At 47.2% G+C, this 26,599-nt stretch overlaps 1 protein-coding gene across 2 annotated transcripts in view; it reads left to right on the forward strand.

Annotated features, from left to right (window-relative positions):
* Nucleotides 1-26,599, forward strand: part of KANK2 (KN motif and ankyrin repeat domains 2) — a 142,824-nt gene that overhangs the window by 41,204 nt on the left and 75,021 nt on the right. For both annotated transcript variants that reach the window (XM_063931281.1, XM_063931282.1), the window contains exon 2: nucleotides 17,075-17,140. The gene's annotated coding sequence lies outside the window, so the exon portion shown is untranslated. The remainder of the gene's footprint in view (nucleotides 1-17,074; nucleotides 17,141-26,599) is intronic.

The following is a 26,599-nucleotide window of genomic DNA, read 5'->3' on the forward strand; positions in this document are numbered from 1 at the left end:
GAAGACATCTCATTGGACGTATATGACACTGTAACCAACACTGGGGCTGATTGTGAGTCAGACGCATCTCTAGTCATGGATGCGAGTAGCGAGTTCCTGCAAACAGCGCATGCACAGAATTGAAGTAACGCTTTTGTCTCTGTACGATTCTGAGTTGGGCAGATTTTGGCCAGATCTGTGTTTGTGTAAAATGGGCGTTCCAGGGCGGGAACTGAGAATTGTTCAGTGTTGGGGACGTATCATGGTAGTGTCTTGGGCATGTAGCGCTAGTTCTGCGCTGTGTGTGTATGGGGAAGGGAAGCCTGTTTCTGGCGGATCTCTCGTACACAGAATTGGGGACTGGTGCAAATGTCCCTATTAATGATAACAGTTGTGGTTGTGGATGGTAAAAATTGCGCAGAGCGACTTCCCTTTTGAAGCTGTGCAGATCCTCACATTAGCGGTTTCCACGGCATCGTGCATACGCAGCCACAGTTATTTTTAAAGAAGGAAAAGGCTCCTCAGCTGCCTGTTAGTTAGGGATCCTCCCTGTGGGGTCTATTCATGAAGCAGTGAAAAGTGAGCAGAAATGAGCCAGTGGAGAAGTTGCCCATGGCAACCAATCAGCTGCTCCGTACAATTTTATAGTATGCAAATTATAAATGTTAATTCAATGCTGATTGGTTGTGATGGGCCACTTCTCCACTAGTTCACTTCTCCACACTTTTCACTGCTTCATGAATAGACCCCTGTGTGCGTGTACTCTCCAGCTCTTGAATCTCATTTGAATACTACATAGTTCAAAATGAAATCTTATTTTTGCATGTATCCCATTGTAATGATTTGTGCGCTTCTTTGTGCCCACTTCGCACAGACCCAACCCCATTATGCCAAGCCACTCCCGCTTTTCATGCAGACACGCCCACTCTCTGGTTAGCCCTGCACAGTTGCCAGTAAGCCTTCAAGGATGGTCCAGCTCAGAGGTTCTCAAACTCGGTCCTCGGGGGCCCACACAGTGCATGTTTTGCAGGTCTCCTCACAGAATCGCAAGTGAAATAATTAGCTCCACCTGTGGACCTTTTAAAATGTGTCAGTGAGTAATTAATACACCTGTGCACCTGCTAGGTGACCTGCAAAACATGCACTGTGTGTGCCCCCGAGGACCGAGTTTGAGAACCTCTGGTCCAGCTGATCTCAGGACAGGTGTGAGGTGCGCTGATGTGTTTTGTGAGGAACTGTATTTTTTTGTTCAGGGTTCGCTATTGAGTGTGGCTGCATATGTAAACTTACATTCAGTCATCTTAATTTATATGGTGCCTCAAAATTTACTGGCGACAGTCGCTATAACAATTCGTCCAGAAAACTAAGCACACATATAAGCAACAAACAATAGCAAAAATCGCTCGACTCATTGGGGGTATTCAGTTAGCTCCGATAATTTCGGAGCTATTGAATTCACCCCCCTGGATTCGCCGATCCACGTGTTTTTCACTCCTGCCGAATTTTTCGCTTAGGCAGAAAAACGGCCCTGGTATTGAATAAGGCGAATCCTCATTCGCTCTAAAAAATAGCGCAAAGTGACGTTTTTCAGCCTAGGCAAAAAAAAAAACCTCCCTAATTGAATACCCCCCTAAGAATTTATTAGTATAAACCATAATTGTTTGGGATGGACATCTACCATCGATGTTTAGTTTATTATAGTCTCCGATAGTATGCCGACGATGGCAGAGTTTTGATGATTCTCCGCCATCAATGGCTGGGTTTCAATGGTGACAGCGACGTGTTTTTTCCCCCTGTCACATGACACTTAGCTACGCTATTCTGTCAACTCATTTAGTCCCACCCTACTTCACATATTGGCCTACCGCGGTCACATGTGCGTACTTGTCCCGCCCACCAATAGTTCAAAACATCAGTGGTTTTCCATTGATGATGTCCTGCCATTGGTGCAAGATATCAATGTAATCATCCATAGAAACCATTGATGGTGAATCGTTCAATGTCCATCCCTAAATTGTCTATTTTCCCAGAAAGTCTGAGAGACTTCTGGATTAATAGGAGACCTCCTAGACTCACAGGAGGGCAGGCTATTCTCCCTGAGGGTTGTTCACTGCCTGTGAAGTGTAATGAGAAGTTAATTATGCTCTGTGTGCAAAATGAGAATTGCTAATTATTGATGCTCAGTTTGGCCGTAAATAACACCCATTGTGCAATTATGCCAGATACTAGGAATGCATAATGTAATTAGTTTTTAGTCACGGTGTGCTAGAGTAATGTTCTCTGTGATAACAGTATGTTAGTGTTACCCATCTAGTTTCCAGTGTCTGAATTCCAGGCTCTTGTTGATACCAGCAGAGAGATCCCAAATAAGGACTCTGATTTAAGAAGACCCTGCTTCTGCTGTGTCTTATCTCCCCAGTCACCGGATTAACTCCCTGTGCACTCAGATGTTGGAGTGTTATCACAGTGTGGGTCTGTGTATTCGAACACAATTGGAGCTTCCGTGTGCAATAAAAAAAAAATGCAAATGTACACCATTGGGAATAAAGGGGATTCTAACTGTCATTTTTCAAATCCGTAATGATTGTCTGGTGCGTTATCACCTTCCACTTATCACTGCGTTATCACTTCTTTATGCCTTCTCCAGTCTTAATACATCTGCCCCAAAGTGTGCAGTAGTGAATCCATATGGCCTTGGCCTTGTACCAAAAGTAAATCATTGTAGGAATAGCAGTATATCCATATCTCCCAACTTTGCTGTGAGTCAGAGAGGGACATCATTGCGTGCCCGAAATGAGGGGGCATGGCCTATCGGAAAGTGAGCACGGCCTCGCGATGCGCACAGCATCTATACACCGCTGCTCTGCTCAGAGCAGCGAGTGACAGGGGGGGATCTCACAACTGCCCCCCACCACGGGACACTGCAACACGCGGGTGGAACAGCGGGACAGACCATGAAAAACGTGACTGTTCCGCCAAAATCAGAACAGTTGGGATGTATGTATACCTCCCAACCGCCAGCAGCTAACAGCAAACATGAGGAATTATTATTAATACTATATTCCTTTATATGGTGACACAAGGGATCCGCAGTGCCCAATTACAGAGTACAATGGACATCATATGTATTATAATACATTTATTAAAGATCCTTGACATCAGGAAACTTACACGTATTGAAAATACAAAATGCTTATATTATAAAACTGGACTTGGACGCCAAAAGCCATCACCATAAGTCCTGTGTGTATATGTGCTCGAATCCTATCTATCTATCTATCTATCTATCTATCTATCTATCTATCTATCTATCTATCTATCTCTGTGTGTATATGTACAGGAGTCCTATCTCTCTCTCTCTCTCTCTCTCTCTCTCTCTCGTGGACCCTGCACACAGAGCTGTATTCATGTGTAACCTCAGAGAATGGCTGCACAGTATATTTATAGGGCAGTACATGCATGTGTGAGTGTGGGGAGGGGGTTTGTCACATTATTTCTGTAAGATTTGTATAGAATCTGTGCGTGCACTGAGATCTGCGCTCCTATGTGAATCCCTCTATCTCTCCATCTCTCCCTCATGTAAATGTGTTTTCCTTCTAGATCTGCCGCGGCGCCCTCACACCCCATCCTAGGGCGTTGGAGTGGGGAGTCTTGTTAAAAGTTTAGACAAAATATTTGTGACCTATTTCATTTGTGTTTTTAACAAAGGGTTGGAGGTGTGTTCTCAAAGCTTCCCTGCAGTATAGTGTACTATGGTTCCCATTCATAAATGCATGCTGGACCAGTATTTGCGCAGTTGAGTGTTTATTTGCTACTGCGCATATCTAGGAAACCCTTGCTGCACACGCGCAAACCAAGGTGTGCAATTGCGTACAACGTATCTATGGCCTGAGATGGTGTCTGGCTGCGAACCATGGGTGGAGAGGTGATCGAAGTTGCTCGCAAAAAGAGGCGGTGTCGTGGGTGTGTTTCGGCCTGCAGCTGTGATCTCTTTCGCAAACCACAGTGGACATGTTTTGAGAACGATACAAGGTAGGCTGCCGCCAGCCAGGGACTTCTCGTGAAATTGATGCTGCGACCGATGATGTGTCGATGATGGAGTGATCGGATCCTCCAGCGCACTTGAGTATTGACCAGATATACAAAGTGGGCGTCGTAGGGTGGGTTCAGTCCGTTGCAAGAAAGTGCAAGCGGAATGCTGAAGCGGACATTTGCGTATTTTTGCACATGCACGTTCAATGCATACGAGGCGCACGAGCATAGATAGAGTAGACACAATCTGACTGCCTGGTTGTGAACTGTAATCTTTGCATAAAGTTGTTGTGAAATGTCAGGACACGGAACCGTGTATAAGCAGCACTGCACACTGAAGATGTCAGCATATTCACTTTCTTTGCAAACTCGTTATAGAGCTCAACAGAGGCCACTGGAGAGCCATGATCTTCTCCGACTACAAGGGTGGTCTGCGACAGCAGGAGAGTTTTGACTGACTGCAAGCTACTTTTTGGGAGGAAAAACCATCCTGAACCACTTTGTTTAAGTGGTTTGCAGAATTTCGGTGCAGCAGATGGTCCCTGGAAGACGAGAGCACTGTGGCCGACCTGTGTCCGCCATCACAGAGGACAACATTGCAGCCATGCAGGCAATAGTTAAGGTGGATGCCAGGGTGACCGTGACCCAGAGTTGGAGATATTCATCTCATTGGGATCCATCCGCTTGATACGCCATGAAGAGCTTGGCCTGAGCAAGGTTTCTGCATGCTGGGTGCCCCAACAGCTGACTCGAGAGTAGAAGGAGGCTTGGGTGACTCGGTACTGCAACATGCTGGCCAGGTTTTATGGCAGTCGCTCAAACTCTGTCTGGGAGATCATCAGTGGCGATGAATCCTGGATCTACAGTTTCGACCCTGCGAACAAGCAATAGTCGGCCTAGTGGACACCACTTGGGGGTGAGCATGCGCAGAGTTCCGACATGAGCGCAGCAAGGCCATGCAAATGGTGGCTGTTTTTGTGGCCTAGACTGGTCATGTAGCTACCGTACCACTCGTGCAGCAAAGCACAGTCACTGGGGATTGGTACACCAACCAGTGCCTGCCGCAAGTGCTGGAAGCCATTTCCAGGTGCCATTCAAGAACTTGCTCTCGTGGTGCCCTTCTCCATCACAACAATGCACGTGGTCACAAGTCCTGGAAAGTGGTGGATTTTATGGACCATAAACGCATGCAGGAGCTTGTTCATCTGACATACAGTCCAGACCTGGCCCCGTGACTTCTTTGTGTTCCCACAAATGAAGTGCAAGATGCGTGGGATTCGTTTTGCATTACCGGAAGCTCCAGTGGAGACCTTCAGCCAGCATGTAAAAGACATAGGGGTCTATTTACTAAGCCTTGGATGGAGATAAAGTACCAGCCAATCAGCTCCTAACTGCCATGTTACAGGCTGTGTTTGAAAAATGACAGTTAAGTGCTGGTTGGTTGGGACTTTATCTCCGTTTACTTTACCTCCAACCAAGGCTTAGTACATAAACACAATAACCTGCATTGGAGTGATCCAGCAGCTTCACCAAGTGGTTTGAGCTCATGCCACTTTGTATAGACTCCACTGGCAAATACGGGTATGGGTCGTTGGGTCGACACACATTAGGTTGACATGCATTGGGTCGACCACTGAAGGTCGACATGCACAAGGTCGACAGGGTGTCTAGGTCTGCAGGATCGTTAGGTCGACATGTGCAAGGTCGACAGGTGAAAAGATCGACATGTTTTTTTTTTAACTGTTATTGGTGCAGTTCTCTTCATACAGTGACGCTCACCATGCTTTGGGTAAGGTGCCTCGCTGCGCTCGGCACAGGTTACCGTTCCCGTTAATAGTCCATCGTAAAGTATGAAAAAGGTAAAAAAATCAAAAAATCATGAAAAACTCATGTCGACCTTTTGACCTGTCGACCTTGCACATGTCGACCTAATGAACCTGTCAACCTAGTGCATGTCGACCTTTAGTGGTCGACCCAATGCATGTCGACCTAACGACCGCAACCCGGCGAATACTTTGAAAAAATGTAATGTTCGCTTTGTTTATAAATATAATACTTTTTATGCATCCCAAAATTTATTGCACACCTCCTACTTTTTTTTTAGCAGTGCCCTCTAGAAGGGTAGGTTCAGGTTGGGGGCGTGACACTACAAACTGCAAACTCCCCCCCCTCCCCAACCCCTTACACTCTTCCACCAACCCCCAGGAAATTGTGCAGGTTTTGGGAATAGTGGCCCTCATTCCGAGTTGTTCGCTCGCTAGCTGCTTTTAGCAGCCGTGCAAACGCTAAGCCGCCGCCCTCTGGGAGTGTACCTTAGCTTACCAGAAGTACGAACGAAAGGATCGCAGAACGGCACCAACATTTTTTCGAGCAGTTTCTGAGTAGCTGCAGACCTACTCCTAGATTGCGATCACTTCAGATTATTTAGTTCCTGTTTTGACGTCACAAACACGCCCTGCGTTCGGCCAGCCATGCCCGCGTTTTCCCAGGCACGCCTGCGTTTGTATCTGTCACGCCAGCGTTTTTACACACACTCCCCGAAAACGGTCAGTTACCTCCCAGAAACACCCACTTCCTGTCAATCACTCTGCGGCCAGCAGTGCGATTGAAGAGCGTTGCTATACCTTGTGTGAAACTGCATCGTTTGTTGTGAAAGTACGTCGCGCGTGCGCATTGCGTCCCATACGCATATGCAGAAATGCCGCTTTTTAGCCTGATCGCTGCACTGCGAACAACGGCAGCTAGCGATCAACTCGGAATGACCCCCAGTGTCTTCTCTCCTTGGGGCACTAACCCAAAATTGGAAGTTTCTCAAAAATTCCCGGAGAGTAGGCAGTATGAGGCAAAACTGAAGTTGATGTGAAGTGAGTATGTGGGCTATCAGTAACAAATTGTTTAATAGGTTTTAAAATTAGCATTAGATGTACATTTTTATTTCCTGCGTATTGAGGCCTCAGCCATCTGCTCTACCTCATCTACTAGTACCTCCTTACCAGTGACGTGCGGTGGGGTGAGGCAGGTGAGGCAGAGCCTTTCCTATCGTTCTGTCCCTGTGTAGCTATGTATGTGGACATATATGTCATTGTTGCTGATGCTGCTTTCACATTGCAAAACCTGCTTTTGAAACGGTTCTTAAAACGGGTCTGGGCAGTTAAACCCCCTTCACATCGCATGTTGTAACCAGTATATTACCATTTCATTACCGTTTTGGTACCTTTCACACTGAACCCGTTTCACCCATAGAAAACAGTGGTTGTCATTATAAATGGACTTTTCTGGCCCACACATTATTAATAATTATTAATTGATTCATTATTAATAATTTGGATAGTCGTACGATGGAACCCAGCAGCTTTCAGCATTTTAACCATGTTTTTATATATGAGTGCATCCTTCACTGTCCCAGTTATTTGTCTGCAGATTTCCTCATCCCCTCTGATTCTTAGCAGCTCCCTCACCTCTTCATCACTCCAAGTTGCCATTGTATAATATATTTGCAGTAAGAAAACGCTTCTAAACCCACTGTCATATGTCTGATGTGTTTTTCCTCCAGCTTCCTGCTTCTGCCTGGTGACATCACACATGGAGACAGCCTATGACCTCCTGTGGCTTGGAAATACCGTTTCAGAGCCTTTCACACTGCACAGTGAAACGGTTCTGAACCGGGTAGGACCCTGCTTTTTAACTGTTTCAAAATACCAGTATTTTGAAAATGGTAAATTCAAGGTGGCCCTTTCACATCGTAGCTAGAACCGTTTAGGAAGGCTGAAAAATCGTCAATTTACCGGGTTAAAGCTGCGGTGTGAAAGGGGTATTAGTGATCCAGATTTCAGTGAGATTGCTGGATTATTGGGAAACTCCTAAAACATCTGAATGCACTCCCTAACCTAGGAAGTAGCCGGGGAGTCATCAAGCCCTGCCCACACAATGCAAATTGCTTAATCTAGCCTCTCGCGCCTGTGGTTTTTTTTTATACATCCTCCAGAACGTATGAAAAGTAAATGGGGGAATTGTACTAAACCTTGTAGAGTGATAAAGTAGCAGCCAATCAGTTCCTAACTGCCATGTTACCGGCTGTGTTTGAAAAATGACAGTTATGAGCTGATCGGTTGGTACTTTATCTCTCTCCAAGGCATAGTACATCTGCCCGGGTAAGTACTAAGTATATGAGTGCATATATATGTGTCATACTTATATACCGTACTTCTTGGATCTCCACTTCCTTTGTTGTCTTTTAGCATTTTATAGATCAGTTGTAATGTCATAGGACCTAATTTACAAAGCGTTATTGCAAAACAGTTGTGACTTGTGTGTGCCCGTCCAGCACAGTCAATGCGTGCTCACCCCGTTAGACAAGAAGGTGGTAAAGTCCAATGTCTGGCCACTTTACTACTATTCCCTTCATTAAATAAAAGTATTTTTTTTCTCAATTATGCATTCCTCCCAACATAGGGCCTAATTCAGACCTGATCAGTGCTGTGCGTTTTCGTACAGCAGCCGATCAGATCTGAACTGCGCCGGTACCGCAGTGCGCCCGCCATGCCAGACAGCCAACGGCTGTCTCAGCCCTGCGATCGCCTCTGCCTGATTGACAGGCAGAGGAGGTCGCTGAGTGGGAGGGGGCGGGTTCGGCGGCTTTTGGCCGCCGTTTAGGGAGCGCAGTCAGGGCACTGCAGGCGTGCCCGGATGATTGGGGGGATGGGCTGCGGTGGCTGTGTGACGTCACATGCTGCCGCTACGACCCTCACAGCTACGAGTAGCTCCTGCCAGCGAGCAGGAGCTGCGCTGGCTGGGAGCTGCGCTGGCTGGGAGCTACTTCTAAAGTACAAAAGCATTGCCGTTGTGTGTACTTGTACTTGTGTGTGTGTGTGAGGGGGGGGGGGGGGGGGGTGGCCTGACATGCGGGGCGGATTAGCCCTGTGCTGGGCGTCCCCCCGCATGTCTGTGTGACTGATAGTAGATGTGCTAAATTTAGCACATCTACGATCAGGTCTGAATTAGGCCCTTAGTTCAATTTGTAATCGGGAATGTGGGTGTGGCTGTGTCATGATGGGGGGGGGGGTGACAGTATCATGGTATCTGTGGTGATTTTAATAATAATAATAATAATAATTAGTGGCGAGAGATAAAGTACCAATCAGTCTACTCCTGTCATTTTTCAAGCACATCCTGTAACATAAAAGGAGCTTATTGGCTGGTACTTTATCTCTCTCCATTTTATCACTTTCCAAGGCTTAGTGCATCCTGCCCAAGAAAGCAGTGCTAACCACTGTGCTGCGGATACCCTTTCACATTATGCACAGGTTACAATCCCAGTCACTGTCCTGTGATGTCTTGGCATAATTCCCAGTAACAGAATTGTTGGATGTTCCGCCTGGAGCTGCAGATCTAATCCTGCACAGTGGTTGCCCATTCAGTGGTACAGACAATCTTGCCACCAGGTTGGATGCTTACGTTATCATGTAGACTGTATAACCTAAAAATGCCCTGACAGCAAATACCAATGATACCACCACAACATCACTAATTCAGGGGTCCCTCCCTGAGCACTCCAGAGGGGACTGCTTGTGAAATTAGTTGTTCACCTTTTTGCACAAAAGGCCGTCCAGCAGATAGGATACATTAAATATGTAATGACATTAAGTATGTCATTACATTAGGTGACACTATAAAGCAGGACAACATGGCTGCTGTAATGATGTATCTGGGGAGCTGTGCGTTAGAGGGCGATATTGGTTTAATAAAGTCTCCCAGTTTCAGTGCGATCTAGCCAGCTGTGCCAAACTGTGAAGAAACTGTTGGGACATAATTTTTTGGAATAAAGGCATTTTATATTCAGTATGGAAACGATAAACACTGCAAGCCATTGTGCCGGAGCAGGATGTCACTCGGAGGCCCAGAGCCTAGAAATATAATAACTTTCTGGAGCTCTCTGAGAGTGGGAACAGCTATAGAAAACTGAATTAATAACAGAGCCTGCTTTCTCCTGAAGTAAGAATGTGCCACTGCCAGGGCCAGCCCTAACCAATATGATGCCCTACGCAAGTTTTTGGCTGGTGCCCCCTAGCACCACCGCTAGTTCTGCCTCTGACCCTACACCCATTCCCAGCACCATCATTCCCCACCCATAGCAATCCTTTTTTTGTTTTCCTACCCCCTGTAATTTAAATAAGAACAGTGTGCACATTCGGCACACAGCCCAAAAAGGTATGTCTTTTTTGTGGCAAGGGGCATGGCCACACAATAGTACCCCCAATTCAACTTATGCCTCACAGTAGTGCAACTTTATTCACAATTTATAATGCGATAGTGTCCCTTATTCACATTACATCACACAGTAGTACCACTTTACCTTATATACAGTGGGGCAAAAAAGTATTTGGACAGCCACCGATTGTGCAAGTTGTCCCACTTAAAAAGATGAGAGAGGTCTGTAATTTCCATCATATGTACACTTCAACTGTGAGAGTCAGAATCTGGAAAAAAAAAACAGGAAATCACATTGTATGATTTTTAAACAATTTACTTGTATATTCTTGTGGAAAATAAATATTTTGACACCTACCAAGTAGCAAGATTTCTGGCTCTCACAGACCTGTTACTTCTTCTTTAAGAAGCTCTTCTATCCTCCACTCATTACCTGTATTAATGGCACCTGTTTGAACTGATTATCTGTATAAAAGACACCTGTCCACACCCTAAAACAGTCAGACTGCTACCTCTCCACCATGGCCAAGACCAGACAGCTGTCTAAGGACACCAGGGACATAATTGTAGAGCTGCACAAGGCTGGGATGAGCTACTCGACAATAGGCAAGCAGCTTGGTGAGAAGAGATCAACTGTTGGCGCAATTATTAAAAAATGGAAGAAATACAAGATCACTGATAATCTCCCTCTACCTGGGGCTCCATGCAAGATCTCACCTCGTGGGGTATCAATGATCTTGAGAACGGTGAGGAATCAGCCCAGAACTACACGGGGGACCTGGTCAATGACCTCAAGAGAGCTGGGACCACAGTCACAAAGGTTACCATTAGTAACACACTACGTCGTCATGGATTGAAATCCTGCAGCGCCTGAAAGGTCCCCCTGCTTAAGCCAGCACATGTCCAGGCCCATCTAAAGTTTGCCAGTGACCTTCTGGATGATCCAGAGGAGGATTGGGAGAATGTAATGTGGTAAGATGAGAGCAAAATCGAACTTTTTGGTATAAACTCCACTCGCCGTGTTGGAGGGAAAAGAATGATGAATGGCATCCCAAGTACACCATACCCACTGTGAAGCATGGGGGTGGAAACATCATGCTTTGGGCTGCTTTGGGCTGCTTTTCTGCAAAGGGGACAGGACGACTGATCCGTATTAAGGAGAGGATGAATGGGGCCATGTATCGTGAGATTTTGGGCAAAAACCTCCTTCCCTCAGTAAGAGCATTGAAGATGGAACGTGGCTGGGTCTTCCAGCATGACAATGACCTCAAACACACCGCCCGGGCTACTAAGGAGTGGCTCCGTAAGAAGCATTTCAAAGTCCTGGAGTGGCCTAGCCAGTCTCCAGACCTCAACCCAATAGAAAATCTCTGGAGGAAGTTGAAAGTCCATGTTGTCCGGCAACAGCCCCAAAACATGACAGATCTAGAGAAGATCTGCATGGAAGAGTGGGCCAAAATACATGCTACAGTGTGTGCAAACCTGGTCAAGAACTACAGGAAATGTTTGACCTCTGTAATTGCCAACCGAGGTTATATTACAAAGTATTGAGTTAAAATTTTTGATTGTCCAAATATTTATTTTCCGCAAGAATATACAAATAAATTGTTTAAAAATCATACAATGTAATTTCCTGTTTTTCCCCCCCAGATTCTGTCTCTCACAGTTGAAGTGTACCTATGATTCAAATTACAGACCTCTCTTATCTTTTTAAGTGGGTCAACTTGCACAATCGGTGGCTGTCCAAATACTTTTTTTGCCCCACTGTACGTTACTCCTCACAGTAGTGCCCCTCATTCACATAACATCATACTGAATTGCTCCTTATTCACATTACACCACACCATATTGCTCTTTATTCTCATTACAACACACCATATTGCTCCTTATTCACATTACATCACACCATATTGCTGTTTATTCACATTAGACCACACAGTTGTGCCCTTTCTATACGTTACGCCACACAGTAGAGCACCTTATACACATAATGCCACACATTGGTAATGCATTTATACACATAATACCACACATTAATGCCCCTTACTCATATGACACACATTATTAATGTCCTTATAAACATAATGCGCCTTACACATTATGCCAACCCTTATTACTGCCCTTATAAACAGAATTTCCCTTACACATATGCCACACATTGTTAATGCCCTTATACACATAATGACACACAATGTCCCAAAGCGGCCATCTTGTCTTTTTCCCTGTGATTTGTGCAGCGATAGGACTACAGAGAGTTACAGTAAGTATTAAAATGGGTGCAGTGTGGGCCCACTCTAGACCCAGGGGTCCGTATGCACCACACACATGCACCTCTTATAGACTGTGCAGCACTGAACAGAGAATATTTAATGTTCTGAATCAGTTCTTAATGTAACTCCAGTGGAGCTTACAATATACTGTGTACAGTATATTCCATAATTGCCTTTCCTCCTTGGATGTCAGGGAGACTCCCGAATATTGACTCTCGGGAAGCAAGGAACACTCCCAGGTACAATCCATGGGGCAGAGTTTGATGATGCCTCCCTGTGGCATTCCCTGATCGAGGCACTACTCCATCTGACCAGAAAAGGGAGGTCCCAAAAGTTAGAAAGCTGGCTATATTCCCTGCCTCACATAATAGGGTTCATTTTGTCCAAATCCATTTAACCTATCAGTAAATATTTGGAGTGTGGGAGGAAACTGGAGCAAACACGGTAAGTATGTACAAACTCCACATATATAGGTAGTAATGAAACTCCTTCTGCAGTGTGAGGACGGCGAGTTTGGCACATTGAGGGGTGATTACATATTATGCCATATTATGCCAGTAAAGTAGCTTCTGCTTCACTCACTTTTTATTATTAAGGCGTTGCAGGAAGTTATAGCGCAGAGATGCATTAACATGTCGTCCAAGGAGTGGGGGAGAGTAAACTCCCCGCTCCGGCAACCTCTGTATGTCCCATAGTGCATCCACCTAGTGCTGATGTGGTCATTCCTCTGAGCTAATGGCATGTGTGAGATCTGGCAAAGACAGTGAGATATCATTCGGCATGTATTTGCCGATGGACTGCACATGCGTGAGATTCCTTTCCAGTCAGTCACCACAGAACACACTACAGGTAGAGGCAGGTCATCCTGACAATGGGCGGGATGCATTAACGGCAAAAATGCGATCAAACCATCAAAAATGCCGTTTTCCCCATATGCGCTCAGCTCTGAAAAGTGAAACTTTCTGGAGCTTGGACCCGATAGGTAACGCCATCTATAGATAGAGTTGCCTAAAGAAAGCTGATGGACTTTACCCTGCAACAACAACACTGAGAGGGGTCCAATAAGTTTTGCCGCAATACCGTCACCATACAAAAGTATGGCGACAGCAATAGCACTATGATCATTACATCCTGATAATCACTGAATCTAGTGCATTTGAGACTCAACAGATAATGCATCTCCTGCTGAAAAAAGAGTAATTCAGGGCCTAATTCAGACCTGTTCGCTCGCTAGGGTTTTTTTGCAGTCCTGCGTTCGCATAGTCGCCGCCCATAGGGGAGTGTATCTTCGCTTTGCAAGTGTGCGTACGCATGTGTAGCCGAGCTGTACAAACAGATCCTGTGCAGTCTCTGCACAGCCCAGGACTTACTCAGCCGCTGCGATCACTTCAGTCTGTCCGGGACCGGAATTGACGTCAGGAACCCTCCCTGCAAACGCTTGGACACGCTTGCGTTTTTCCAAACACTCCCAGAAAACAGTCAGTTGCCACTTCCTGTCAATCTCCTTGCGAACACCCATGCGAATGGATCCTTTGCACAAACCGATCGCTGAGTGGCGATACACTTTGTACCCGTGCGATGCACCTGCGCATTGCGGTGCATACGCATGCGCAGTTTAGATCCTGATCATCCGCTGTACGAAAACGCAGCCTAGCGATCTGGTCTGAATTAGCCCCTCAGTTGTGTTAGTTGTGGCAATAGGCATTGCTCTGTATTTTCATTAAACCAGTGCAGCAAATCAGATATATCCTGCCTTGGACTGATAGCACTTTCACACTGAAAATCGCCTTCAAACCCCTGTCTGACCCAGGATAGTGAACATGGGTTGAAGACAGGTTTCAGATGTACTTATCGCCTTTCACACCGGCGGATGGTACCGGGTAGGGATGGCCATCGGCCATCGATGATTTGAAATCATCGATGGTCTCTGACCGATGGTAACTACTTTTACTATCGATGGGGGAAGAACCAGATGGTTTCCCACCATCGATGGTAAGAAGCTACTGAATATTTTTATTTTTTTCTCCCCAGGGTGTTGGAGACACAGAGCATTGCTCCACCCCCTGACACATGTGAAGCCACGCCCCCAGGTCCTGATTGGTCCACACTGTGCTTAATACTAAAGTAGGGCTTACCATCGATGGCTGAAACCATTGATGGTCGACTTACAGTTGGTTTCCCACCATCGAGGTTATCCATCAATGGCACCATCGATAGCAACTATCGATGGATAATCCACCGATGGCCATCCCAAGTACAGGGTCATCGCGGTTTACACTGGGCACTTGGAGAGTGCACCCACCAATCAGCTCCTTTTGGGCATGACCCAGGTCTGCCTTTCACACAGCAGGCTACATGGGTTGGACACGGGATTAGCCCGCAAATTTGTGAGCCTAAGGGGCAGATTCAATTACCTGTGGTGTTTACAACGTGGGTAAAGCCCCGGGTCTAACGCCCAGAGATATTCAGTGTTTCTACATTTTGCACCCAGCGTGTAAAGCACGGCAGTGACGTGAGGTGAGGTGAGGCAGAGCCTTTCCTGTCATACTAACGTTTGTGCCAGAGCTTTGACTGTATAATGTATGTAAAAAATACAAAGAATATGTTAGAAATATGTTCTTTGTATTATTCTAATCATTTTTATAGTCAAAACTCTGGAGTGAAAAGTCTATACCTCTGCACCTTTGCATAATGCCTACATGATTCCTTTGGCTCATATATTGGGCGGGATGTACTAATGTACATCGCCGCCCATCGCCGCCCTGCGCCACGATGCTGATCGCATATGTACTAACATATGCGATCAGCATTGCGGAGGACAGCTCTTCCGATAAGAGCTGTCCTCCGCGATGCGCAGCGGCAGCCTGACTTCCGGGATTTGGCCCCAGGAGTCAGTCTGCGCATGCGCGGGGTGACGGGGGCGGCCGCAGGGCATGCTGGGAGGGATCCGATCGGATCCCTCACACAGGTGCCGCAAAAAGAAGCCCATCGGCTTCTATGGGCTATCGCCAGCTAAAGCTGGCATACCCCACCGCGGCGCTGACCTGCCGGCCGGGGGTAAGTACATCAGGAAAATGCAGTAAACAGGGAGTTTACCGCATTTTCCGCTTAGTACATCCGGCTCATTGTGTGTAAATCTGGCTCTGGTACTAGCCAGTGCCTCCACAGCCATTTACCTCACCGCACGTCCCTGATGCACGGTAACCCGTAGATTTGGCGTTAAGTGCCGGATTCTATAGGGTTCCCTATGTGTAAGTCCCAGATGCAGCTTCTAATATAATCGCTCTGGACATGGCAACTAGCTAGGGTAAAATCTGCCCTAAATAATCAGCAGTTTTACTTCTATTTAAAATACCCCTTTTCTTTCCCCCTTCTTAGTTTTCACAATAAGTTACAAACCCCCAACCACCATCAAAACCCACTCAGCCTTTTTCCTCTCTTCCTCTCTCATTTGTCTCATTCCATACTTTCCTTCCTCCTCTCTTTCCTTAGACTCTATCTCCATGTCATCTCTTTCTTTATTAACTCCCCCTCACTCGCTCAGTGCTGCATCCAGCTGCATGGGGTCCTTGAGATATAAATGGCTCTTTGTATGCTGGGATATATCCAGACTCCACACATGTGTCTAATAATAACCATGAGAGCTGAGAGCGCTCTGTGACCATCAACATCTGCCTCAGGCCAAACCTTGAAGTGTCACAGTATGTACTACCCCAGCGTCCAACATTAGATGCAACAGGATTGTGTTTTAGGAGGGGAGAGGTCCGTGTGTCCTGATGTCTGTGTATTAGGAGGAGGGGAGAGGTCAGTGTGTCCTGATGTCTGTGTATTAGGAGGAGGGGAGAGGTCAGTGTGTCCTGATGTCTGTGTATTAGGAGGAGGAGAGAGGTCAGTTGGGAGGTTCCTGCACTCGCTGCTTTATTCAGGGGAGACAGGAGGAGAGGGGGCATGCCAGCAGCTCACGAAGCGCTGGGCATTCCCCCTCAGTGACGAAAACGGGGGCGTGGCTTGCGAGCGCAGCCCTCCCGTGAAGCCACACCCCCTTTTCGGGAGCGTGTGTCCCTCTTTACAACAGAAGAAAGTTGGGAGGTATGAAAAGGTACAGTTGGAGGGTATGCACTATAGGGGCACCAGAATGTCTATCATTGAGATAGCCGATAAAAAGCCAACCAGCTCGTACGTGTTATAGTTACATTTGAAATATTTAGATTTTTCTTACTGTGAGGATGAAAAATTTCTTTAAAAAAATAAAATAAAAGTAAATTTTTTTTTTTTTCATGCAAACCTTAACTGGTGACCCTCAACCTCAAATTGCAAATGTGATCTGTAATTCAGAGGGGTCTATTCATGAAGCAGTGAAAAGTGTGGAGAAGTGAGCCAGTGGAGAAGTTGCCCATGGCAACCAATCAGCATTGAAGTAACATTTATAATTTGCATACTAAACAATTGTACGGAGCATCTGATTGGTTGCCATGGGCAACTTCTCCAGAGGCTCACTTCTCCACTCTTTTCACTGCTTCATGAATAGACCTCTAATACATCATGTTCATGGTCAATCTGATGTAATCTCTTTCTTATATCCTCAGATGACTGGAAAATGACGTGATCAGCGCAAACATATTGTGGATGTTTCACGTGTACATATTTACAAGGTCAGTATTAATTTATAATGTGGTGGTGGGGACAGACCCCACGTCACATAGCTCCCTCCTGTCTGTGTCACCCTGTGGGGGGAGGTACAGACTCCATGTCACATAGCTCCCTCCTGTCTGTGTCACCCTGTGGGGGGAGGGACAGACTCCATGTCATATAGCTCCCTCCTGTCTGTGTCACCCTGTGGGGGGAGGGACAGAATCCACGTCACATAGCTCCCCCCTGTCTGTGTCACCCTGTTATGGGAGGGACAGACCCCACATCACATAGCTCCCTCCTGTCTGTGTCACCCTGTGGGGAGAGGGACAGACTCCATGTCACATAGCTCCCTCCTGTCTGTGTCACCCTGTGGGGGGAGGGACAGAATCCACGTCACATAGCTCCCCCCTGTCTGTGTCACCCTGTGGGGAGAGGGACAGACCCCATGTCACATAGCTCCCTCCTGTCTGTGTCACCCTGTGGTGGGAGAGACAGACTCCATGTCACATAGCTCCCTCCTGTCTGTGTCACCCTCCTGTCTGTGTCACCCTGTGATGGGAGGGACAGACCCCACGTCACATAGCTCCCTCCTGTCTTTGTCACCCTGTGATGGGAGGGACAGACTCCATTTCACAAAGCTCCCTCATGTCTGTGTCACCCTTTCATATAGCTCCCTCCTGTCTTTGTCACCGTGTGGTGGGAGGGATAGACCCCATGTCACATAGCTCCCTCCTGTCTGTGTCACCCTGTGATGGGAGGGACAGACCCCACGTCACATAGCTCCTTCCTGTCTGTGTCACCCTGTGGTGGGAAGGACAGACTCCACGTCACATAGCTCTCTCCTGTCTGTGTCACCCTGTGATGGGAGGGACAGACCCCACGTCACATAGCTCCTTCCTGTCTGTGTCACCCTGTGGTGGGAAGGACAGACTCCACGTCACACAGCTCCATCCTGTCTGTGTCACCCTGTGGTGGGAGGGACAGACCCCACGTCACATAGCTCCCTCCTGTCTTTGTCACCCTGTGATGGGAGGGACAGACTCCATTTCACATAGCTCCCTCATGTCTGTGTCACCCTTTCACATAGCTCCCTCCTGTCTGTGTCACCCTGTGGTGGGAGGGACAGACTCCATGTCACATAGCTCCCTCCTGTCTTTGTCACCCTGTGATGGGAGGGACAGACACCATGTCACATAGCTCCCTCATGTCTGTGTCACCCTTTCATATAGCTCCCTCCTGTCTTTGTCACCCTGTGGTGGGGGTGATAGACCCCACGTCACATAGCTCCCTCTTGTCTGTGGGACAGACCCCATGTCACATAGCTCCCTCTTGTCTGTGTCACCCTGTGGTGGGAGGGACATATTCCATGTCACGTAGCTCCTTCCTGTCTGTGTCACTCTGTGGTGAAGGGTGAGAGAGGGTGGTCTCACAGAAATGGGCATGGGTTTGTTGGAAAAGTAGCGTGTTCCATTTTTTCCTGATTTTCCAGGCAGTAATGTTGGTAGGTATAATTAATTTTGCACAGTCTCTATTGCTTTTCCTTTACATGTCATCCTTTAATTGGTGTCTCAGGGCTCTTGTGGTTGGAGGGACAAGCTTCACAGCCCATAATCATCTTCTGACTGTAGTGTTATAGAGACGTGAGGGGAACAGGCTACATAATATCGTCTTGTGTGGATCATTCTCTTATATTCTATTAACGGCTGTAAATAATAAGCATTTCTCTGACGTCCTAGTGGATGCTGGGGACTCCGTAAGGACCATGGGGAATAGCGGCTCCGCAGGAGACTGGGCACATCTAAAGAAAGCTTTAGGATCACCTGGTGTGCACTGGCTCCTCCCCCTATGACCCTCCTCCAAGCCTCAGTTAGATTTCTGTGCCCGACGAGAAGGGTGCACACTAGGGGCTCTCCTGAGCTCTTTGTGAAAGTTTTAGTTTAGGTTTATATTTTCAGTGAGACCTGCTGGCAACAGGCTCACTGCATCGAGGGACTAAGGGGAGAAGAAGCGAACTCACCTGCGTGCAGAGTGGATTGGGCTTCTTAGGCTACTGGACATTAGCTCCAGAGGGACGATCACAGGTTCAGCCTGGATGGGTCACCGGAGCCGCGCCGCCGTCCCCCTTACAGAGCCAGAAGAGCGAAGAGGTCCGGAAAAATCGGCGGCAGAAGACGATCCTGTCTTCAGATAAGGTAGCGCACAGCACCGCAGCTGTGCGCCATTGCTCTCAGCACACTTCACACTCCGGTCACTGAGGGTGCAGGGCGCTGGGGGGGGCAGCGCCCTGAGACGCAATAAATCGATAAAAAAACCTTATATGGCTAAAATAAATGCATCACATATAACTCCTGGGCTATATGGATGCATTTAACCCCTGCCAAAACATACAGAAAAAGGATGATAAGGACGCCGAGAAAGGGGCGGAGCCTATCTCCTCAGCACACTGGCGCCATTTTCCCTCACAGCTCAGTTGGAGGGAAGCTCCCTGGCTCTCCCCTGCAGTCAATACACTACAGAAAGGGGTTAAAAAAGAGAGGGGGGCACAAATTAGGCACAGTATATAACAATACAGCAGCTATAAAGGGAAAAACACTTATATAAGGTTATCCCTGTATATATATATAGCGCTCTGGTGTGTGCTGGCAAACTCTCCCTCTGTCTCCCCAAAGGGCTAGTGGGGTCCTGTCCTCTATCAGAGCATTCCCTGTGTGTGTGCTGTGTGTCGGTACGTTGGTGTCGACATGTATGAGGAGAAAAATGATGAGGAGACGGAGTAGAGTGTCTGAAATAGTGTTGTCACCCCCTAGGGGGTCGACACCTGAGTGGATGTACTGTTGAAATTGCGTGACAGTGTCAGCTTTGTATAAAAGACAGTGGTTGACGACAGCCGGCTACTCAGCTTGTGCATGTCCAGACGTCTCATACAGGGGCCCTAAAGCGCCCGTTACCTCAGATACAGACGCCGACAAGGGTACTGACTCCTGTGTCGACGGTGAAGAGACAACCGTGATTTCCAATAGGGCCACACATTGCATGATTGAGGCAATGGAAAAAGTTTACACTTTTCTGATAATATGAATACCACCAAAAAAAGGGGTATTATGTTGGTGAGGAAAAACTTCCTGTAGTTTTCCTGAATCTGAGAAATAAAATGAGGTGTGTGATGATGCGTGGGTTTCCCCCCGATAACAATTGATAATTTCTAAAAAGTTATTGGCAGTATACCTTTTCCCGCCAGAGGTTAGGGTGCGTTGGGAAACACCCCCTAGGGTGGATAAAGCGCTCACACGCTTGTAAAAACAAGGGCTCTACCCTCTCCTGAGATGGCCGCCCTTAAGGATCCTGCTGATAGAAAGCAGGAGCGTATCCTAAAATGTATTTACACACATACTGGTGTTATACTGCGACCAGCAATCGCCTCAGCCTGGATGTGCAGTGCTGGGTTGGCGTGGTCGGATTCCCTGACTGGAAATATGATATCCTAGATAAGGACAGTATATTATTGCCTATAGAGCAATTAAAAGATGCATTTCTATATATGCATGATGCACAGCGGAATATTTGCCGACTGGCATCAAGTATAAGTGCGTTGTCCAATTATTCCAGTAAAGTGGTCAGGTGATGCGGATTCCAAACGGCATTTGGAAGTATTGCCTTAAAAGAGGGGATGTACCCCAGGTCGCCTCTCAAAATAAGACGCCGTATTATCAGGCGCAGTCCTGGTTGGCAAGCGGACAAAAGGGTTCCTCTTTTCTGCTCGTGACAGAGGGAGAGGAAAATGGCTGCAGAGATCAGCCAGTTCCAAGGAACAGAAACCCTTTTCCGCCTCTGCCAAGCCCTCAGTATGACGCTAGGGCTTTACAAGTTCAGGCACGGTGGGGTCCCGTTCTCAATGAATTTCAGTGCGCAGTGGGCTCACTCGCAAGTAGACCCCTGGATCCTTCAGATAATATTTCAGGGGTACAAATTGGAATTCGAGACGTATTCCCCTCGCCGTTTCCAAAAGTCTGTTTTACCGACGTCTCCCGCTGACAGGGAGGCAGTTTTGGAAGCCATTCACAAGCTGTATTCCCAGCAGGTGATAATCAAGGTACCCCTCCTGCAACAGGGAACGGGGTATTATTCCACACTATTGTGGTACCGAAGCCAGACGGCTCGGTGAGACCGATTTTAAAATCTAAAATCTAAAATCTTTGAACACTTGCATACAGAGGTTCAAATTCAAAATTGAGTCACTCAGAGCAGTGATTGCAAACCTGGAAGAAGGGGACTACATGATGTCTCGGGACATCAAGGATGCTTACCTTCATGTCAAAATTTACCCTTCTCACCAAGGGTATTTCAGGTTATGGTACAGAACTGTATCAGTTCGGACGCTGCCGTAGGGATGGTCCACGACACCCCGGGTCTTTACTGAAGTAATGACCGAAATGATGATATTCCTTCGAAGGAAGGGAATTTTAGTTATCCTTTACTTGGACGATTCCCTGATAAGGGTAAGATCCAGGGAACAGTTGGAGATCGGTGTAGCACTATATCAGGTAGTGTTGCGGCAGCACGATTGGATTTTCAATATTCCAAAATCGCAGCTGATTCCGACGACTTGTCTTCTGTTCCTAGGGATGATTCTGGACATAGTCCAGAAAGAAGGTGCTTCTCCCGGAGGAGAAAGCCAGGGAGTTATCCGAGCTAGTCAGGAACCTCCTAAAACCTAACCAAGTCTCAGTGCATCAATGCACAAGGGTTCTGGGTAAAAATGGTGGCTTCCTACGAAGCAATCCCATTCGGCAGATTCCACGCACAGTGGAACCTTCTGGACAACTGGTCCGGGTCGCATCTTCAGATGCTTCAGCGGATAACCCTGTCACCAGGGACAAGGGTATCCCTCCTGTGGTGGTTGCAGAGTGCTCATCTTCTAGAGGGCCGCAGATTCGGCATTCGGGACTGGGTCCTGGTGGCCACGGATGCCAGCCTGCGAGGCTGGGGAGCAGTCACACAGGGAAGGAATTTCCAGGCTTATGGTCAAGCCTGGAGACATCTCTTCATATAAACATTCTGGAACTAAGGGCCATTTACAATGCCCTAAGTCAAGCGAAACCCCTGCTTCAGGGTCAGGCGGTATTGATCCAATCGGACAACATCACGTCAGTCGCCCACGTAAACAGACAGGGCGGCACGAGAAGCAGGAGGGCAATGGCAGAAGCTGCAAGGATTTTAGCTGGGCGGAAAATCATGTGATAGCACTGTCAGCAGTGTTCATTCCGGGAGTGGACAACTGGGAAGCAGACTTCCTCAGCAGACACGACCTTCACCCGGGAGAGGGGGGACTTCACCCAGAAGTCTTCCACCTGATTGTAAACCGTTGGGAAAAACAAAAGGTGGACATAATGGCGTCCCGTCTAAACAAAAAACTAGACAGATATTGCGCCAGGTCAAGGGACCCTCAGGCAATAACGGTGGACGCTCTGGTAACACCGTGGGTGTACCAGTCAGTGTATGTGTTCCCTCCTCTGCCCCTCATACCAAAAGTACTGAGAATCATAAGAAGGAGAGGAGTAAGAACTATACTCGTGGTTCCGGATTGGCCAAGAAGGACTTGGTATCCGGAACTTCAAGAGATGCTCACGGACGAACCGTGGCCTCTACCTCTAAGAAAGGACCTGCTCCAGCAAGGGCCTTGTCTGTTCCAAGACTTACCGCGGCTGCGTTTGACGGCATGGCGGTTGAATGCCGGATCCTGAAGATCCCTACCCTGGTCAAGGCCAGGAAAGACGTAACCGCAAAACATTATCACCGCATTTGGCGAAAATATGTTGCGTGGGGTGAGGCCAAGAAGGCCCCTACAGAGGAATTTCAACTGGGTCGTTTCCTCCATTTCCTGCAAACAGGACTGTCTATGGGCCTAAAATTAGGGTCCATTAAGGTTCAAATTTCGGCCCTGTCGATTTTCTTCCAAAAAGAACTGGCTTCAGTGCCTGAAGTTCAGACATTTGTAAAAGGGGTGCTGCATATACAGTCTCCTTTTGTGCCTCCAGTGGCACCTTGGGGATCTCAATGTTGTGTTGAGTTTCCTAAAGTCACATTGGTTTGAACCACTCACCACTGTATACTTAAAATATCTCACATGGAAGTGACGAGTTAGCCCTGGTTTTCAGCCAGGCGTGTGTCAGAATTGGCGGCTTTATCATATAAAAGCCCTTCCTTAATATTTCATTCTGAAAGGGCAGAATTGAGGACTCGTCCTCAAATTTTCTACCTAAGGTGGTTTCTGCATTTCACATGAACCAACCTATTGTGGTGCCTGCGGCTACTAAGGACTTGGAGGATTCCAAGTTGCTTGACGTGGTCAGGACCCTGAAAATACATGTTCCAGGACGGCTGGAGTCAGAAAATCTGACTCGCTGTTTATCCTGTATGCACCCAACAAACTGGGTGCTCCTGCTTCTAAGCAGACGATTGCTCGTTGGATTTGTAGTACAATTCAGCTTGCACATTCTGTGGCAGGCCTGCCACAGCCAAAAATCTTAAAATGCCCACTCCACAAGGAAGGTGGGCTCATCTTGGGTAGCTGCCCGAGGGGTCTCGGCTTTACAACTTTGCCGAGCAGTTACTTGGTCAGGAGCAAATACGTTTGTAAAATTCTACAAATTTGATACCCTGGCTAAAGAGGACCTGGAGTTCTCTCATTCGGTGCTGCAGAGTCATCCGCACTCTCCCGCCCGTTTGGGAGCTTTGGTATAATCCCCATGGTCCTTACGGAGTCCCCAGCATCCACTAGGACGTCAGAGAAAATAAGAATTTACTTACCGATAATTCTATTTCTCGTAGTCCGTAGTGGATGCTGGGCGCCCATCCCAAGTGCGGATTGTCTGCAATACTGGTACATAATTATTGTTACCAAAAAATTCGGGTTATTGTTGTAGTGAGCCATCTTTTCTAGAGGCTCCTCTATTATCATGCTGTTAACTGGGTTCAGATCACAAGTTGTACAGTGTGATTGGTGTGGCTGGTATGAGTCTTACCCGGGATTCAAAATCCTTCCTTATTGTGTACGCTCGTCCGGGCACAGTATCCTAACTGAGGCTTGGAGGAGGGTCATAGGGGGAGGAGCCAGTGCACACCAGGTGATCCTAAAGCTTTCTTTAGATGTGCCCAGTCTCCTGCGGAGCCGCTATTCCCCATGGTCCTTACGGAGTCCCCAGCATCCACTACGGACTACGAGAAATAGAATTATCGGTAAGTAAATTCTTATTTTAATGTGCATCCTTAAAGCCTGTTAAATGTAAGTGAATAGACCTTTCAATTTCAACATTGACAGCAGTGTTCAAAATCACCTACATACTAATCGCATATGTACTAACATATGCGAATAGTATCGCAAGGACAGCTCTCCCGATAGGATCTGTAATTTGCGATCAGTGGACTTCCGGGTTTTAGCCCAGGAAGTCCCTCTGCACATGCTGCGGCTGCGGGAGGTGCTGCGAGGGATCCGATTGGATACCTCTCAGAGGTAACGCCCAGTGCCAGACTAAAGTCCTGATGGGCCTGGAGCTGAAATTTATAAAGGGCCTATTGTGGGCTGCCGCAGGGGGTGTGACTACTGATATAGGGGGTGTGATCTGTGCCGTGAGGTGAGACTAGCACCAAGGAGGGCGTAGCTACCCACCTTCCTTTACCCACTTCAATCTCCTTCTCCTCTTTGCTTAAATTAAGCTGTCTAAAGAAAAACACAAAAAACACAAACTATTGTTTATTGATAAAATAAAATGAATGTTATTGAGGTTAGTAATACTCTGGGAACAAAAAAAGGCCCAAATTATGTGATTCTAGTTTTTTGTCAATTTTTGGAAAAATTACAAAACCAGTCACAGCATTTTCAGCACACCTCAAGATTTTACCAACATGCTCTGGTGCCCATCAAATGAATCAAACAGCATATGGAAGTGGTGGTATGGAAGATTTATTAAGCCTGGTGAAGTGATAAAGTGGAAGGTGATAAAGCACCAGCCAGTCAGCACCTAACTATCATTTTTCAAACCCAGCCTGTGACATGGAAGTTAGGAGCTGATTGGCTGGTGCATTATCACCATGTAATTTATCACTTCACCAGGCTTAATAAATCTGCCCCTCAGTCTTTCAATCAGGCAGAAGTAAAAACAGAACACAACTGGGCAAAACCATGTGGGGCTGATACAACGTGTGCAGGGAGCTTTAGGGTTGGGTTGTATCCCACTAATACTGGGCAGCTTCATTTTTACACTGCAATTTAGATTATAGTGGTAAGTGTATTACCCTCCGTTATGGAGGAGAAGCAGTATCAGTGCACGTTATAGCTCAGATAGAGCCCCTGTCCATATCGGCACTGCTATCTAACAGTTTCGACAGCTGCAGGTGGCGATGCCCACCCACCGCAGCAGGAATACAGCTGTCCCTGGCCGTGCCGGGTGCCGGCTCCGGACTGCGTAGGGAATCTCGTGTGAGTATGAGATACCGCACATGCACAGTGGAGCCGGCTGGGCAGGGAGACACAGCGTGTCAGCACTGAGCTGATGCGCTGTGAGCTCAGGGGGCATCGCCGGAGGAGATGGCACTTGACAGACAAGATGGTAATACATCTTGTTGATGTCACTTCCTGCTTCGCGTCGGTAATGATGCAACGCAGGAAGTGTTAGAGTGGCATGTATAATACATTTAGCCATCAGTTTGGACACATACCTCACACTTCCCGACTAAAAAACAGTCGGGATCGGCAAATCAGGTATTTTTTTACTGTGTCATTTCCCCGATTTCTCAATGGATTGCTGATCGGCAGATCAGCAGTGCCGACGGATTGGAGAATCGCAGACGTTGATGTATGGGGGGCAGTAACTTGCAAGAACAGTGTGAAGTGTGACCGCTTGACCGAGGTCTGCTAGGAAGGATCAGTCTGTGTGGTCACATTCAGATTAGGTAGCCCCTTGTAACCAATAGCTCCAGTTCAGCTGGCGCTGATTGCGGGAGCTCTCGGTCCGTTCATGGTATGGTAACCTCAGCGGCTCTGAGTCAGGACATCTCCCCCATCCCTGTGTGTAGATAGATTTATTTATGACAGGGCCAAGCGACGTTCGTTTCTTACATTACACCGCACTGCGGCATCCGTTGTTCACATTACACTGGACAGCAGTGTCACAGTATTCAAATTACAGCGCACAGCGGCATTCGTTACTCACATTATAACGCCCAGCAGCGTCCGTTACTCACATTACACTGGACACCAGTGTCACATTATTCACATTACAGCACACACCGACATCTGTTACATTACACCGCACAGTAGCGTCACATTATTCACATGATAGCGTACAGCAGCGACACATTACATCGCCCAATAGCATCCGTTACTCACGTTACACCATACAGCGGCGTCACATTATTCACATTACAGCATAGTCACATTATACCACAGTGGCGTCCATTACTCACATTACACCGCACAGAGG

Source organism: Pseudophryne corroboree, chromosome 6 (genome assembly GCF_028390025.1).
Source record: "Pseudophryne corroboree isolate aPseCor3 chromosome 6, aPseCor3.hap2, whole genome shotgun sequence".
Classification (NCBI taxonomy): domain Eukaryota; kingdom Metazoa; phylum Chordata; class Amphibia; order Anura; family Myobatrachidae; genus Pseudophryne; species Pseudophryne corroboree.